This window comes from Seriola dumerili, unplaced genomic scaffold (genome assembly GCF_002260705.1).
Source record: "Seriola dumerili isolate Sdu_G_001 unplaced genomic scaffold, Sdu_1.0 BDQW01000149.1, whole genome shotgun sequence".
In the NCBI taxonomy this organism is placed as follows: Eukaryota; Metazoa; Chordata; class Actinopteri; order Carangiformes; family Carangidae; genus Seriola; species Seriola dumerili.
Genome location: NW_019174404.1, coordinates 23,016,175 through 23,030,026, shown reverse-complemented (window position 1 = coordinate 23,030,026; position 13,852 = coordinate 23,016,175). Strand labels below are relative to the sequence as shown.

At 43.2% G+C, this 13,852-nt stretch overlaps 1 pseudogene; it reads right to left on the bottom strand.

Annotated features, from left to right (window-relative positions):
- Positions 1 to 1,488: 1,488 nt before the first annotated feature.
- LOC111226151 overlaps positions 1,489 to 13,852 on the bottom strand; it is a 92,845-nt pseudogene continuing 80,481 nt past the window's right edge.

The window sequence follows — 13,852 nt, the reverse complement described above, 5'->3', positions numbered from 1 at the left end:
AAACACTTGATTTTCATAGGAAGGGTCTTGGGTGTGACTGGAGTCCTCATCCCTGGATCAGACTTGTAGTAAACAAAATGACAGTTTTACCAAATTAGCCATCATTTATTCGGAGGAAAGACCTAAAGTAATCCAATCCAAAAAAAAATCCCTCATTGCACAGGAAAAGAAAGAACAACAAAAAAATCAGGTCGTAATAATGTTTAGTTTGAGTTTAGAACTTTAGCTGTGTCGTCTCCAGTGACCTGTCATACATCATGGTTTAGCATGTGTGAGCTCAGCTGTGTTAAAACGATGACAACCTTCCTCAGGTAGAAACAATAGAAACTGCACTATCATGTTAAAGTTCTGTGCTTCAAGGTGATATTTTTTAATCAAGCTATTGAACTTTTTTATCTGGGCCATCCACTGCAGGGGATCATCGCTTCAACAGTTAAAGCTGCCTCTGACCCTCTGGCTGTACTCGATAATGTACTGTCACAATGTGTATTGCTCTAGAAAAAAGTCACTGAGTGCACCTCAAAAAAAGAAAAATTAAACACACACCCAGAGAGAAAAAAAAGGAGAAGTTCTCATGGAGGGCTGACCACATGACAAAGAAACTGTATCTGAATCAAAAGCAAACATGCTCTGCTGACAACAGTAAGCCCACAAACTCAGAGAAAACCCACTGTCAAACATCTTTCATCACTTTCACTGGTGCAGAAAATGGGATGGGGATGTTTTAAAAAGATGTGACGGTTTATTACAACAAAAATAACTGTCTGTCACGGACTGGCAGGAGGACACCTCAATAAGAGCCAGGAGTCTGCGACAAACATGACAAATCATATTTAATTAGAATGCATCACAACCACAGAAATGTAATTTGACTGTTTCAAATGTGAATGTTAAAGAAGAGCAGAGGAGCTGCTGCACAGCATCTAAATGGCATTTTAAAGAAGTGTGTGCTGTTGTGAGGAAAACAGCCAACAGCAGATTAATCACAAATATAAGAGTCTTCACAGACTCTGCAGAGATTGTGAAGGACTAAGAAAAAGGAAAAACTGAACTGAATCCAATGATCAGTGCAGGCAGAGCTAGTTTTTATGCTTCATTTTTGCTATTCATCCCCACAGAATAGTAATTCCATGACATGTCATTTTGCTGCTTTAGCTGAACCACAAACACCATGGCCGGTTACAATCATGGGATAATTCTCAGTGACTCAGTTTAGTCAGATATACAGAAAAATTTAACCAGCTAAAAAAAAAAAAATGCAACTGCTCAAACGAGACCAGCAATAAAATTCCCCCAAGTGATAAAGTAAGCAAGTAAACTTTATTTATAGAGCACCTTTTGAAAATTGGGTTACATGGTGCTTTACAGTGGAAATATTTAAAGCTTCCTCTTCTCCTGTGTTGTATGGTGAAAGATACATCTTGCGGATGCGCTGGGACATATCAGTGATGGAACCTGGGGTCATTGGGTGTTTCGGGTCTTTCAACATCAGACACCCTCGCCCAGGCGACCCGACTGGGGTTGATCAGTCCCCAGCCTGTGTCCCAGCAGCGTTTCCCCACGGATCTGCCCTCTTGATCCATAGCCACTTTGTGGCTTTCTCTGCGGCTTCTGTTGCGGATCCTCTTTGCCTCCCCGATGAGGCCCAGCAGCGCGAACACTTTGCTGAGTGAACGCCCTGCAAATCCTTGGCAACCCATCTCCAGAGGCTCACAGCGAGTTTTCTAGCCCTGCTTCCTGCACTCTTCCACCAGCTCCTGGTACTTAGCACGCTTCCTCTCGTTGGCCTCGTCCATGCGCTCTTCCCAGGGCACTGTGAGCTCCAACATGATCAACTGCTTGGTGGAATCTGACACGATGATCATGTCTGGTCGGAGTCGTGTTGATGTTATCCTGGCTGGGAACTTCAGCTGTTTGCCAAGGTCCACTTCCAGTTGCCAGTCAGTGGCGGAGGTGAGGAGGCCAGACTTCGCCCGTGATTGAGTGTTGAGCTTCTCTCCAGCTCTGTGGAACATGACAGTCTTTGGCTTGTGGGGGCCCTTGATGGTGTTGATAGCAGTGGCTAGGCTGCCCTAAGCACATGGTCGTGGCACCAGTGATAGCGCCCGTCTCCAAGGGCTTTCGGGCAACTGCTGAGGAGGTATTCCAAGGATCCCCATCCTGAACATCGGGGACAGGATGGTGTTTCGGTTTTGCCCCAGACGTGGAGGTTGGCTGGACTTGGTAGGACGTCATAGACAGCCTGGACTAAAAACCTGATGCGATGGAAGTCTGCTTTCCAGATGTTAGACCAGGTGATCTTCCTTTGCAGAATATTCTCCCATTTAGTCCATGCTCCTTGCTGCCCCATTCCCACCATCCTGCTAGCTCGCACTTCCTCCACACCTGTCCGAACTTCCTCCTGAATGTCATGACAAGACTAAAACGCAGGACGCAGATGCAGGGTTTTCAGAGTCTTCAATAAAAAGTCTTTATTTAGGGAAACAGGTTCTGAACTCCAAGACAGAGAAAACAAAGCAGGCTATGAAATCTTTCCTCTGAAGCACTTCTTAAAAAAGGAAGAAGCGTGGCTGCAAAACTACCAAAATAATAATCGCTCCACTAAAAGGAGGAAACCCAAAAGACTATATAAAACATTAACAGTAACAGAAAATCACTCCCGCTACGGAGGAAAAAGAAGTAGCAAAATGAAATAGAAACAACAAAAAACTCTCCTGAAAACTGGAGGCACTAATCTATGAAAAGGTAAGCAAACAAAGGATCGCTCCACACGGAGGAAACAAAAGGCTGTGAAAACATTAACTATGGAATAAAACTAAGATATGAAACTTACAATGCACAATCACTCTCTTGGAGGAATCAGACAAAAATCCGTGAAACGACTATGGTCAAGACTGTGGTAAGGCTGGGGTGAACGCATGTAAACATGGAGGAAGACGAACACACTGGCACAAGACAAAGGGAGACGCAGACTATTTGAACACATGGAGGTAATGGGGAACAGGTGGACACAATCGGGAATCAGGGAAAACAATCAGACCGGTGACATGTGGGGAAGGGCAAGTGACCTGAAACGAGNATCATGGGATAATTCTCAGTGACTCAGTTTAGTCAGATATACAGAAAAATTTAACCAGCTAAAAAAAAAAAAATGCAACTGCTCAAACGAGACCAGCAATAAAATTCCCCCAAGTGATAAAGTAAGCAAGTAAACTTTATTTATAGAGCACCTTTTGAAAATTGGGTTACATGGTGCTTTACAGTGGAAATATTTAAAGCTTCCTCTTCTCCTGTGTTGTATGGTGAAAGATACATCTTGCGGATGCGCTGGGACATATCAGTGATGGAACCTGGGGTCATTGGGTGTTTCGGGTCTTTCAACATCAGACACCCTCGCCCAGGCGACCCGACCGGGGTTGATCAGTCCCCAGCCTGTGTCCCAGCAGCGATTCCCCACGGATCTGCCCTCTTGATCCATAGCCACCTTGTGGCTTTCTCTGCAGCTTCTGTTGCGGATCCTCTTTGCCTCCCCGATGAGGCCCAGCAGCGCGAACACTTTGCTGAGTGAACGCCCTGCAAATCCTTGGCAACCCATCTCCAGAGGCTCACAGCAAGTTTTCTAGCCCTGCTTCCTGCACTCTTCCACCAGCTCCTGGTACTTAGCACGCTTCCTCTCGTTGGCCTCGTCCATGCGCTCTTCCCAGGGCACTGTGAGCTCCAACATGATCAACTGCTTGGTGGAATCTGACACGATGATCATGTCTGGTCGGAGTCGTGTTGATGTTATCCTGGCTGGGAACTTCAGCTGTTTGCCAAGGTCCACTTCCAGTTGCCAGTCAGTGGCGGAGGTGAGGAGGCCAGACTTCGCCCGTGATTGAGTGTTGAGCTTCTCTCCAGCTCTGTGGAACATGACAGTCTTTGGCTTGTGGGGGCCCTTGATGGTGTTGATAGCAGTGGCTAGGCTGTCAGCAACTGCCCTAAGCACCTGGTCCTGGCGCCAGTGATAGCGCCCGTCTCCAAGGGCTTTCGGGCAACTGCTGAGGAGGTATTCCAAGGATCCCCATCCTGAACATCAGGGACAGGATGGTGTTTCGGTTTTGCCCCAGACGTGGAGGTTGGCTGGACTTGGTAGGACGTCATAGACAGCCTGGACTAAAAACCTGATGCGATGGAAGTCTGCTTTCCAGATGTTAGACCAGGTGATCTTCCTTTGCAGAATATTCTCCCATTTAGTCCATGCTCCTTGCTGCCCCATTCCCACCATCCTGCTAGCTCGCACTTCCTCCACACCTGTCCGAACTTCCTCCTGAATGTCATGACAAGACTAAAACGCAGGACGCAGATGCAGGGTTTTCAGAGTCTTCAATAAAAAGTCTTTATTTAGGGAAACAGGTTCTGAACTCCAAGACAGAGAAAACAAAGCAGGCTATGAAATCTTTCCTCTGAAGCACTTCTTAAAAAAGGAAGAAGCGTGGCTGCAAAACTACCAAAATAATAATCGCTCCACTAAAAGGAGGAAACCCAAAAGACTATATAAAACATTAACAGTAACAGAAAATCACTCCCGCTACGGAGGAAAAAGAAGTAGCAAAATGAAATAGAAACAACAAAAAACTCTCCTGAAAACTGGAGGCACTAATCTATGAAAAGGTAAGCAAACAAAGGATCGCTCCACACGGAGGAAACAAAAGGCTGTGAAAACATTAACTATGGAATAAAACTAAGATATGAAACTTACAATGCACAATCACTCTCTTGGAGGAATCAGACAAAAATCCGTGAAACGACTATGGTCAAGACTGTGGTAAGGCTGGGGTGAACGCATGTAAACATGGAGGAAGACGAACACACTGGCACAAGACAAAGGGAGACGCAGACTATTTGAACACATGGAGGTAATGGGGAACAGGTGGACACAATCGGGAATCAGGGAAAACAATCAGACCGGTGACATGTGGGGAAGGGCAAGTGACCTGAAACGAGAGGAGAGTTACTTTTCAAAATAAAACAGGAAATGACAAGACAAAACATGGAGACAGGACAAAAACCCAACTTGACCTCACCACGGTGTGACACTGAACAAGATGTTGCTGCTCTTTGCCTTTGGTGTTTTCAACCCTGGTTGCTTGGAAGTAGCCAATGCCTGCGTGCCCTGTGGCTATGGACCCCACCAGCACCTTCTGCCTCAGTCGTGACTCAGCCACCTCTAGAGCTTCGACTGCACTCCATTTCCTGCCTGTTCGCACCTGGATACCAGCCGATGCCACCTTTGGATCTCTGGATTCCCTGTACTGCAATGCGTCCCGTGTTCTGGTCACCATGAACTCTTCAGTGAGGCTGCTGATTGGGAGCTGCAGGATGTTGCTGGTGCCATATAGTGCGGAGCTGCTCAGACTGCGTGGTAGACCAAGCCATCTACGCAGGTAGCTGCTGATCTTTCTCTCCATGGCCTCGACTGTTGTTATGGGAACTGAGTACACCAGCAGGGGCCACAGGATACGGGGCAAGATGGAGTGCTGATAAATCCAGGCCTTGAACCTCCCTGGCAGCCCTGATTTGTCAACTCGGGTAAGCCAGGCCTCGAGCTCTTTACTGGTCTTCTGGATGGAAGCAGAATCTTTAAGGCTGCAGTCAAAGTTCTTCCCAAGGCTCTTAACTGGCTGCTCTGTGATGGATTGGATGGTGGCTCCAGACAGTGAGAAGCGGAACTTGTCCACCACTTTTTCTCTCTTGAGCACTAGAGACCTAGATTTTACTGGCTTAAAGCTCATCCTTGCCCAGGTGATGAGCTTCTCTAGGCCTTGGAGAATCCACCTACTGCCTGGGACGGATGTGGTGGTGACAGTCAGGACGTCCATAAAAGCTCTTATTGGGGGCGTACTCCTGATTTTGTCAAGGGACCCATGCACTCCACCTCTGCTGACTTGACAATCATATTCATGGCGAGGACGAAAAGGATGACTGAGATGGTGCAGCCTGTTATTATTCCTTTCTCAAGCCGATGCCAGTCCGATGTGCCTGACCCAACAGCAACTCTTAGCCTGAAATTATTGTAGTAATCCAGAAGAAGGTCAGTGACTTTGCTGGGAACATGAAGTCGTTCGAGGGCAAGCTCAACAAGCTTGTGAGGTATGGAGCTGTACGCGTTGGCGAGGTCCAGCCATAGTACGGTGAGGTCTCCTTTTCCTTCATGGGCCTCCCTGATGAGTTGTGTGACCACTCCAGTGTGTTCCAAGCAGCCAGGCACTCCAGGGATCCCGCCCTTCTGAACAGAGGTGTCGATGTAGCTGTTCTTCAGAAGGAACTCTGTTAGTCGTCGTGACAAGATACTGAAGAAAATCTTGCCTTCGACGCTTAGCAGCGAGATGGTTCTGAACTAACTGATGTTCTTAGAGTTCTCTTCCTTGGGGATCCACACACCCTCAGCTCATCTCCATTGGTCTGCAACTTTTCCTCTGCGCCAGATCACCCTGAGGATTTTCCAGAGGTGATGAAGGAGTTGCGGGCAGTGCTTGTACACTGTGTATGGAACATCGCTGGGGCCTGGGGCTGAAGCTGTCCTGGCTCCCTTCACCACCTCCTGAACCTATGTCCAGCTGGGCTCCCTCAGTACAAAGTCCACTATTGGAGGTTGTGGGCTTATGAGGGCCCTCTGTGGCCCAAGCTCCTGGTCTCTCTCTGGGTCGCTCAGGGTATTATGCAGAAAGGAGTTTACCTCCTCAGTTGAGCAAAGGAGGCTGCCGCTGCGCTTGTCCCCCAGCAGTTTCTTGGTGAAGGTGAAAGGGTTGAGATGAAAGCGGCGCGCTTCCTCGCTCTTTCCTTCCCTCGCCTTCGGTGCCACTCTGCCCAGCGCAGCGTCATGAGCTTCTTCCTCAAGATGTTGCGAAGCTCAGCAAGTGAATCTGGGTGGCTCTACGGTTCATTGTGTAGTTGGACTTGGTGTTCCTGCTCTCGATGAGGCCGCTTAGCGCTTATCTCCTGTAATTTCAGTGTTGACGTTAAACATGATTTGGTTGGTGTGAGGCCAGAGGGCAGCTGGCTTCCCTTGGCATAGTTCTGACTAATCACACTTTGGCAGTGGTATGACGATAGCTTCATCTGAATGGTTAATTATTCCTTTTTTATTTATCAAGGAATGCCAACTTCGACCTGGCCTTCTCAAGACGTGACATTAGTCTACAGAAGGTGTTTATAGCTCACAGCCACTGTAGTTTCACCAAACATTCACACCATCAGTTAGATGAGCGCTGTTTCCCTATATGAGCCACAACCACATTTATTAAAATGAAAACTACAGTCTGTAGTCTGGAGCTTTAGTAACAACAGGTCAATGAGCCAATCAGGAGAGGAGTCAATCACTTCAACATCATCACTAATGAATTAAACCTTTTCACCAGAGCTTCAGACTTAGACTCCAAATGTTTTGATGTTTTGATAAAAACCTGACTGACTTCAGAAAAAGAGCACTGCAAAAATAAGTTAAAGTAAAAATGTTCAGACACAAACTGTACTACAGTTACAACAGTAACATGTTGGAAAAATAACTATATTCTGTTTCAACATTGCATTGGTGTTTATTGTACTGTGAACATTTCAACCTGTCAACAGATCACTGTCCTGTCACTTGACAACACTGTATGGAAATGTATACAAGCCAATAGACAGAAGAGCATTAGATTTAGAACATGGTGTATCCAAAAAATTACTAAGCTGAAAAAAGTGTGCAAATACTTGATTTTTAGATGTTTTTGCTGTATGATATTTTCAATGCAATTCATTTTGCAGCAGATTAATGGCACTTTGCATTTTGGGTGCAAATAACTGTATCTGTAATTTCACACAATATAACTTGTAACCGAGGACAGCGAAATGATGAACATGGAACTATGCATCGGAAAATAGACAAAGAGAAATATGCAGTCAAACTTATGCTGTACTGTACTTATAGTACAGTAAATTCACACCACATACAGTGTATATATATATATATATATATATATATATATGTGTGTGTGTGTGTGTGTGTGTGTGTGAGACTGGCCTTGCTCTCTCATGCATATTTGAAGAAAGTTTAAAGTGATCTGATTGAAAACACTGACGCTGCAGGACAGTATCAGAGTGAGTGAGAGGTCTGTCATTCTATCTGACGGAGGAACAAACTGTTTTCATGAGTTGTCGGAGTCAGATGAGAAATGCATCAACACAATTAGAAAACATCTTTAGTAGTGAACTATGAGTGGATCCAAAGGAAGCTTGTACAAATACGATGATGAATGCTAATTAGTGTGGGGGAATGATTAACTGTTTTGAGAAATGCAATAAGAGAGGTGAGAATGATGTTTCTGATGTGAGAACTGCATCAAAGCGATTTAAAAAAAACTGTTATATAAACCTAGACCTGCTTTATAATCAAACAAAACATGGACATCTTACCTCCTCGTGGTTGTCTGCCTCCACTCAGACTAGTTTCAGGTTACATCCCTTTTTATCCGGAGTCATAGAAAATATGAACCAGGTGAAAAAGAAAAAAGGAACAGTGCAATGTTGTAGGCAGACGAAAGACAAACAAAACAAATAAGACTTTACAGCTTCTTGAGAAAAACACGCATGGAATGAACCTTTCGTGTAAACTCGTCTGTCCTTCTTCTACTCGTCTCTTGGTGTTAATAAATACACCTGCTTGTGTGAAATTTTGTCATAGTTGCAAGTCTTGAGTAATGGCTAAAAAATGTTTTCTGAGGTCACTGTGACCTTTGACCACCAAAATCTAATCAGTTCATCCTTGAGTCCAGATGAACGTTTGTACCAAATTTGAAGAACTTCTGTCAAGGTGTTACGGAGATATAGCGTTCACAAGGCCAAATTTGTGTTTTGTGAGGTCACCACGCCCTTGACATTTAACCTATGACCCCCAAAATCTAATTTGTTCATTAGTGAGTCCAAGTGGATATTTGCATTCACTTGTGAAGTTCTCAAGATATTGTGTTCACAAGGCCAAAACCGTGTTTTGTGAGGTCACTGTGACCTTGACTAATCAGTTCATCCTCGAGTCCAAGTGAATGTTTGTGCCAGAAGTTCTGTCAAGGTGCTACTAAGATACTATGTCCAATGGCTATAGAAAAAACTCCTGTCTGACAAGTAGGAGGCAAACCAGTGAAGGGCTGTCCCTCTGCTGAAGTGGTCAACAGTATCGAAGGCTGTGCTTAGGTCAAGAATACAGAGTGTGCCATGGCTTATGAATTCATATCGACAAACTGTTGTCTGTGAATTTGTTGTAAATAAACCTCTTTTAGTTCATCTTTGTTTTAATCCAGCTCACTGGTTGCTCCCAGCTGCAGGATCAGCTCTGTAGACAACACTGTGGCACACAGTCCTGGTGGCCTCATTATTTGGTCTTACTGTATCCTTTATCAGATCCATTCAAAATTACATCCATATTTCTTTTTATCTATGTATATTCATTGACATTTTTAAGGTTGACATTATTACACCTGCGCAGCTGTAAATAGGGGCTCCTACATTAATATTTAATTTTTGACTGATTTAATGCAGCCCCTGTTGAGCACATTCAAATCAAACACACCCACAATATAATTCCACAGCCAGCCTGCAGGTGCATGCTGGGATGGATAAAATGTGAGTGAGCTGTGCACAGCTTCTGTTATTTTTGACCACCACCTTTAGGAGTTATGAGTCAGCTCAGAAATATTAAAAACTATTGATGGAGAGCAGTGAGAGGCGGAGAGCATTGGTTCTATTGTGAACTTACAAAGAAAGAGACAGTTGAACTTATGACTATAGAGGAGCTCACAGACTGCCATTCAAACAGGTGAGTGCATCATACTGTCACCGTAGTTAGTCGGTGTTGAATCACCAGAGGATCATCAACTACTACATTTGTAGTGCTGGTGGTGTATATATTGTTCATGCATATATGTGTTGTCTGCTGTGTGATTCTTTATTCTGCTGTTGATTGTATGAGAAGTGTTAGGTATTTATTAATCTTCCACTTCTCCTATTATCATCAACCTTTCATTCATTGTTTTTTTTTTCTAATAAAATTGATCAATGAAGGTGATAATACATTGACGTGGAAGTCTGTTGTAAGCGTAGGCTACAAACTGTCCATCTTGTGGAGAAGACTTTTGCATAAGTTGCTCCCACACTTGATGATAACTGGTCAGATTTTGGTTCCAGCCCCTGGAGTCGCCCCTCTGAAATCGTTTAATGCCAAATGTGTGAATCTGTGTCTTGACTGAATCATCTGGTGTGTGTGTGTTTTCTCACGACTAAAATATTAAAAATCTGTGAAATCTGTCATTATGTCTGTACTCACAGACATTTTGTTAAATCCTCCAGTGTGCATCCAGTCTGAGTTTGTACATGACTGTTCACATACCCAGAGGCCAACATCATGTCTAACAGTCAAACCCAAAAAGCAAGTGGAACATGTCCTTCGTAAACAGACAATGTATCACATATTAACTCAGTGAAAACAATTTGAACTTTAAAGTAACTAAATCACCCTTGAAACACCATTACAAAGGTGTTGGATAAACTAAAGCTAAGAAGACTCCAACACTCAGATTAAAAGACTTTTCTTTTTTTTCTTTTTTTTTAAATCATGGTGATCAAGGGTTCACTACACAACTCGTACTCGTCTATTCATGCCAGTTTTATTCCATTCAGAGAGAGCTGTGCGACAAAGCATTAAATTGCATGCAAATTAAATGAAATAATTGCATGAGCATGTAGGTCTTCTCCTAAATTAGTGCTGTCCAGTGTGAACAAAGTAAGGAACATTAATGCAAACGTCAACTCTGTATGAAATCCAAAATGCAGCAGATAGAAAAGAAAAGGGCTTTAGATTCATGTAGAAGCTGCTTCAACTAATTCAACTTGTTTTTGGCTAAAATAAGATCAAACATGTCTGAAAACTGTCTGTAACACCCCCGACCTCAGATTAATGGACTTCTGCAAACCTTAAACCTCTTATCGCTGAGGATCCTCGTTCTCTTCGCTCTTGCCTTGAGCTAACACGCTGTTCTACACAGCATCAAACAATCTCATTATCACAGTGGACATTCAAACTGAAAAACAGGAAGGGAATAAAGAAGGTACAGTTGCACCCCCTGAAAACACTTGCTGAGTTACTAACATTGGTTTCCCTGCTGTATCAGCTTGCTTGTTAAAAGATGGCACCACCTTCCCCTCTTTCCCTGACCCTCATTAAAACAGTCCCACAGATAATGGTGATAATACAGAAGAGTACATTTAAGAAAGAGGGAAATAAAAGGTTCAGCCACAAGCTGAAAGAGTTTGATCCTCTATGAGAGAAGGGTTTATTTTCCTTAATAGTATTATTAACATTACTATTATTCAGAACGGCCCATTAGAAGTGTTCTCCATCCTGAACAACCATACAGGTCCCTCTGATACGACCCATAGGAGTGTTTCCTGTAATATTGCTCCTATGGCAGCAGGCGTACCACACCTCAGTTGTCAGGTTACAATAATATACACATGGACTGTACCGACAGCGGTGTACCTACCTTCATCACCAGGGTTACTATAATAACGGTCATAGCTTGGTTAGGTTTAGGAAAAGATCATGATTTGGGTTATTTTTATACTACGTCACCGCGCTTTTCCCTCTGCTCATGTCATCATTACTACGACCACTAGATGTCGCCTAGCAACAGAATTTGACTGCGGGTCGAAATAAGCTGCTGCACAGACGACCTAAAGGTTCTTTTTTTCTTTTTACAGGACAATATAGCAGTTGGTTGAGGTGGAGTCACTTGTTGGGTTTGTGATACTGTAGGGAGGGTTGTTAAATGAGTGAAGGAGAGATCAGTCAAAACATCTGTCATCCGAAATATTTGTCTCAAGCTAATTAGTTAAAGGTGCTATATGTAAGTTTTTGCTATTTGCTACATAGCTAACGCATTAATCAGCATTTCAATCAGTTCTCTGTTTCTACTGAAGTTAGCATGCTAACCAGCTAGCCAAGGTCTGGCCAGACAGTTGCATCACTTTCCTATACCAAGTTACTATAGCGTCCAGTCTACCCTGAAGAAGTAGCTGTAAAACAATGGCTGAAGCTCTTTGAAAGACTGGTAAGTGAACCGCAAATGTTTCTAAGTAGCAATTGAAAAACTTAAATTTATTTCCATTTAAAGTGTTTTTTTTTCCAATATGTCTTTGCCCTGTTGGAAGGCAGTATACAAATCTTTACAGTGAGGAAGTGAGAAATTTAAAACAGAATCACCAGCGATGCTCCAAATAGGCCTACCCAGAAATCCCCCTGAAGTCAGTCCTATTTTGTTCCTGAACTTTGAAAGCTAAACTTTTAAAACATTCTGATCAAAGTCACGTCTAAGTGTTTCTGACTACTTCTCTGTGTTTTGTCAGGGGACGCAGGACAGGCAGCCATTTTGGCAAAGGCTTTGATAATGCTAATGAATTTGGCCCAGTTCCCCTGGTCAGCTTCCAGGAGAGAGGTGTACCTGCTATGGCCTCAGGCTAGACGCCACACTGGTGACAAGGTATCCTCATAGGTCAGACCTGCTGCTCCTTACCTCATTCATCCTGGATATATTTTATCAATCAGTATTTAAGGCTGTAATGTGTGAGCAGTCCTGGCCTACTTTATAATAAGCTCTCTCTTCATTGAAACAGAATTTTCCATTTATTTGGAGAAAACAAATCATCAATAGCCAACGGTTCAGATTTGGATCTGGTTACAGAGGTCTGATAAACTCATAACTTTCTTACTCCACACCTCCAGATTTTTTAACTTTTCAAACTTATAGTCTTCTGACCCAAACCATCACCTGAGGACATTTATGAGACTTCATACAGCTCCTTCTGCAGACACAAAGGCTTTACACAACTTTGTTCAAATATGCAGTAGAGCTGGCCAACAATACCACAAACCTGTCGGACCGCAAAAGACAGTATCCACATACATTCCCTCCAACAGATGATATTGAAAGGCTCATGAAAATCTCCATAATCAAATGGTAAATGTTAAAAATCTGTTGGGATAATGATGCTGTAGATTCCACAATTGACCTGCATCTTCCATGATAATCAAGACAAGTTGTTTCAGCTAATACTCTGATCAAGCCACTGAAATCATAATGAAACACTTGTTTCCCAGAGTGTCCAATCAACAGGAGAGTTAAGGTCTGACACAGCTTGAGAAGATGTCTCATAGAGAAGGCTCAAGAGAAGTCAGTAAGGTGTAGACTGGTACTCTTAACTCCCAGCATTTTAAAAAGAGCACAACTACGACAGCAGAATACAGATATATAGTTTTTTTTTAAAAAGTGAGAGACCTCTTCACTGTCTCCTTTACTACTGTTTATTTTATATTTATCTCATGTGATATACACCTGAAACACCTGGAGAAGGCAGTAAACATTGTATTAACTTTAAGGTGTTTTCAATTCCCTCTCTAATTAGATCTCTGGTCAGGTCTGCATTGTCAGGAAACTGCCAAAATATCCCACGAAGAGCTAAAAGCTACACAAAGGAAGATTACACCATTCCACATGTATAGTCTCATAGTAGCAGGTACTTTTATGAGCCACACAGTAGAAGTAAAAAAACAAAGGCATCTGCCACAGCATTAAAGATAAGAAAAAGAAAAATCGGAGTTTCAGCCACTTCAGTTGTAAATCATCCAACCTGCACGCATGTAGCAGCCTATTCAAAATACTACTACTACTATTGAGAATGTTGAAATTATTTTCCAGGACATTTTACTTTGTCTTTCATTTTCCATGTCTTTTCTATGACTGGAAAACTGGTCAACTGTTTTCCGGGTTGTCCAAGATGCATGGGA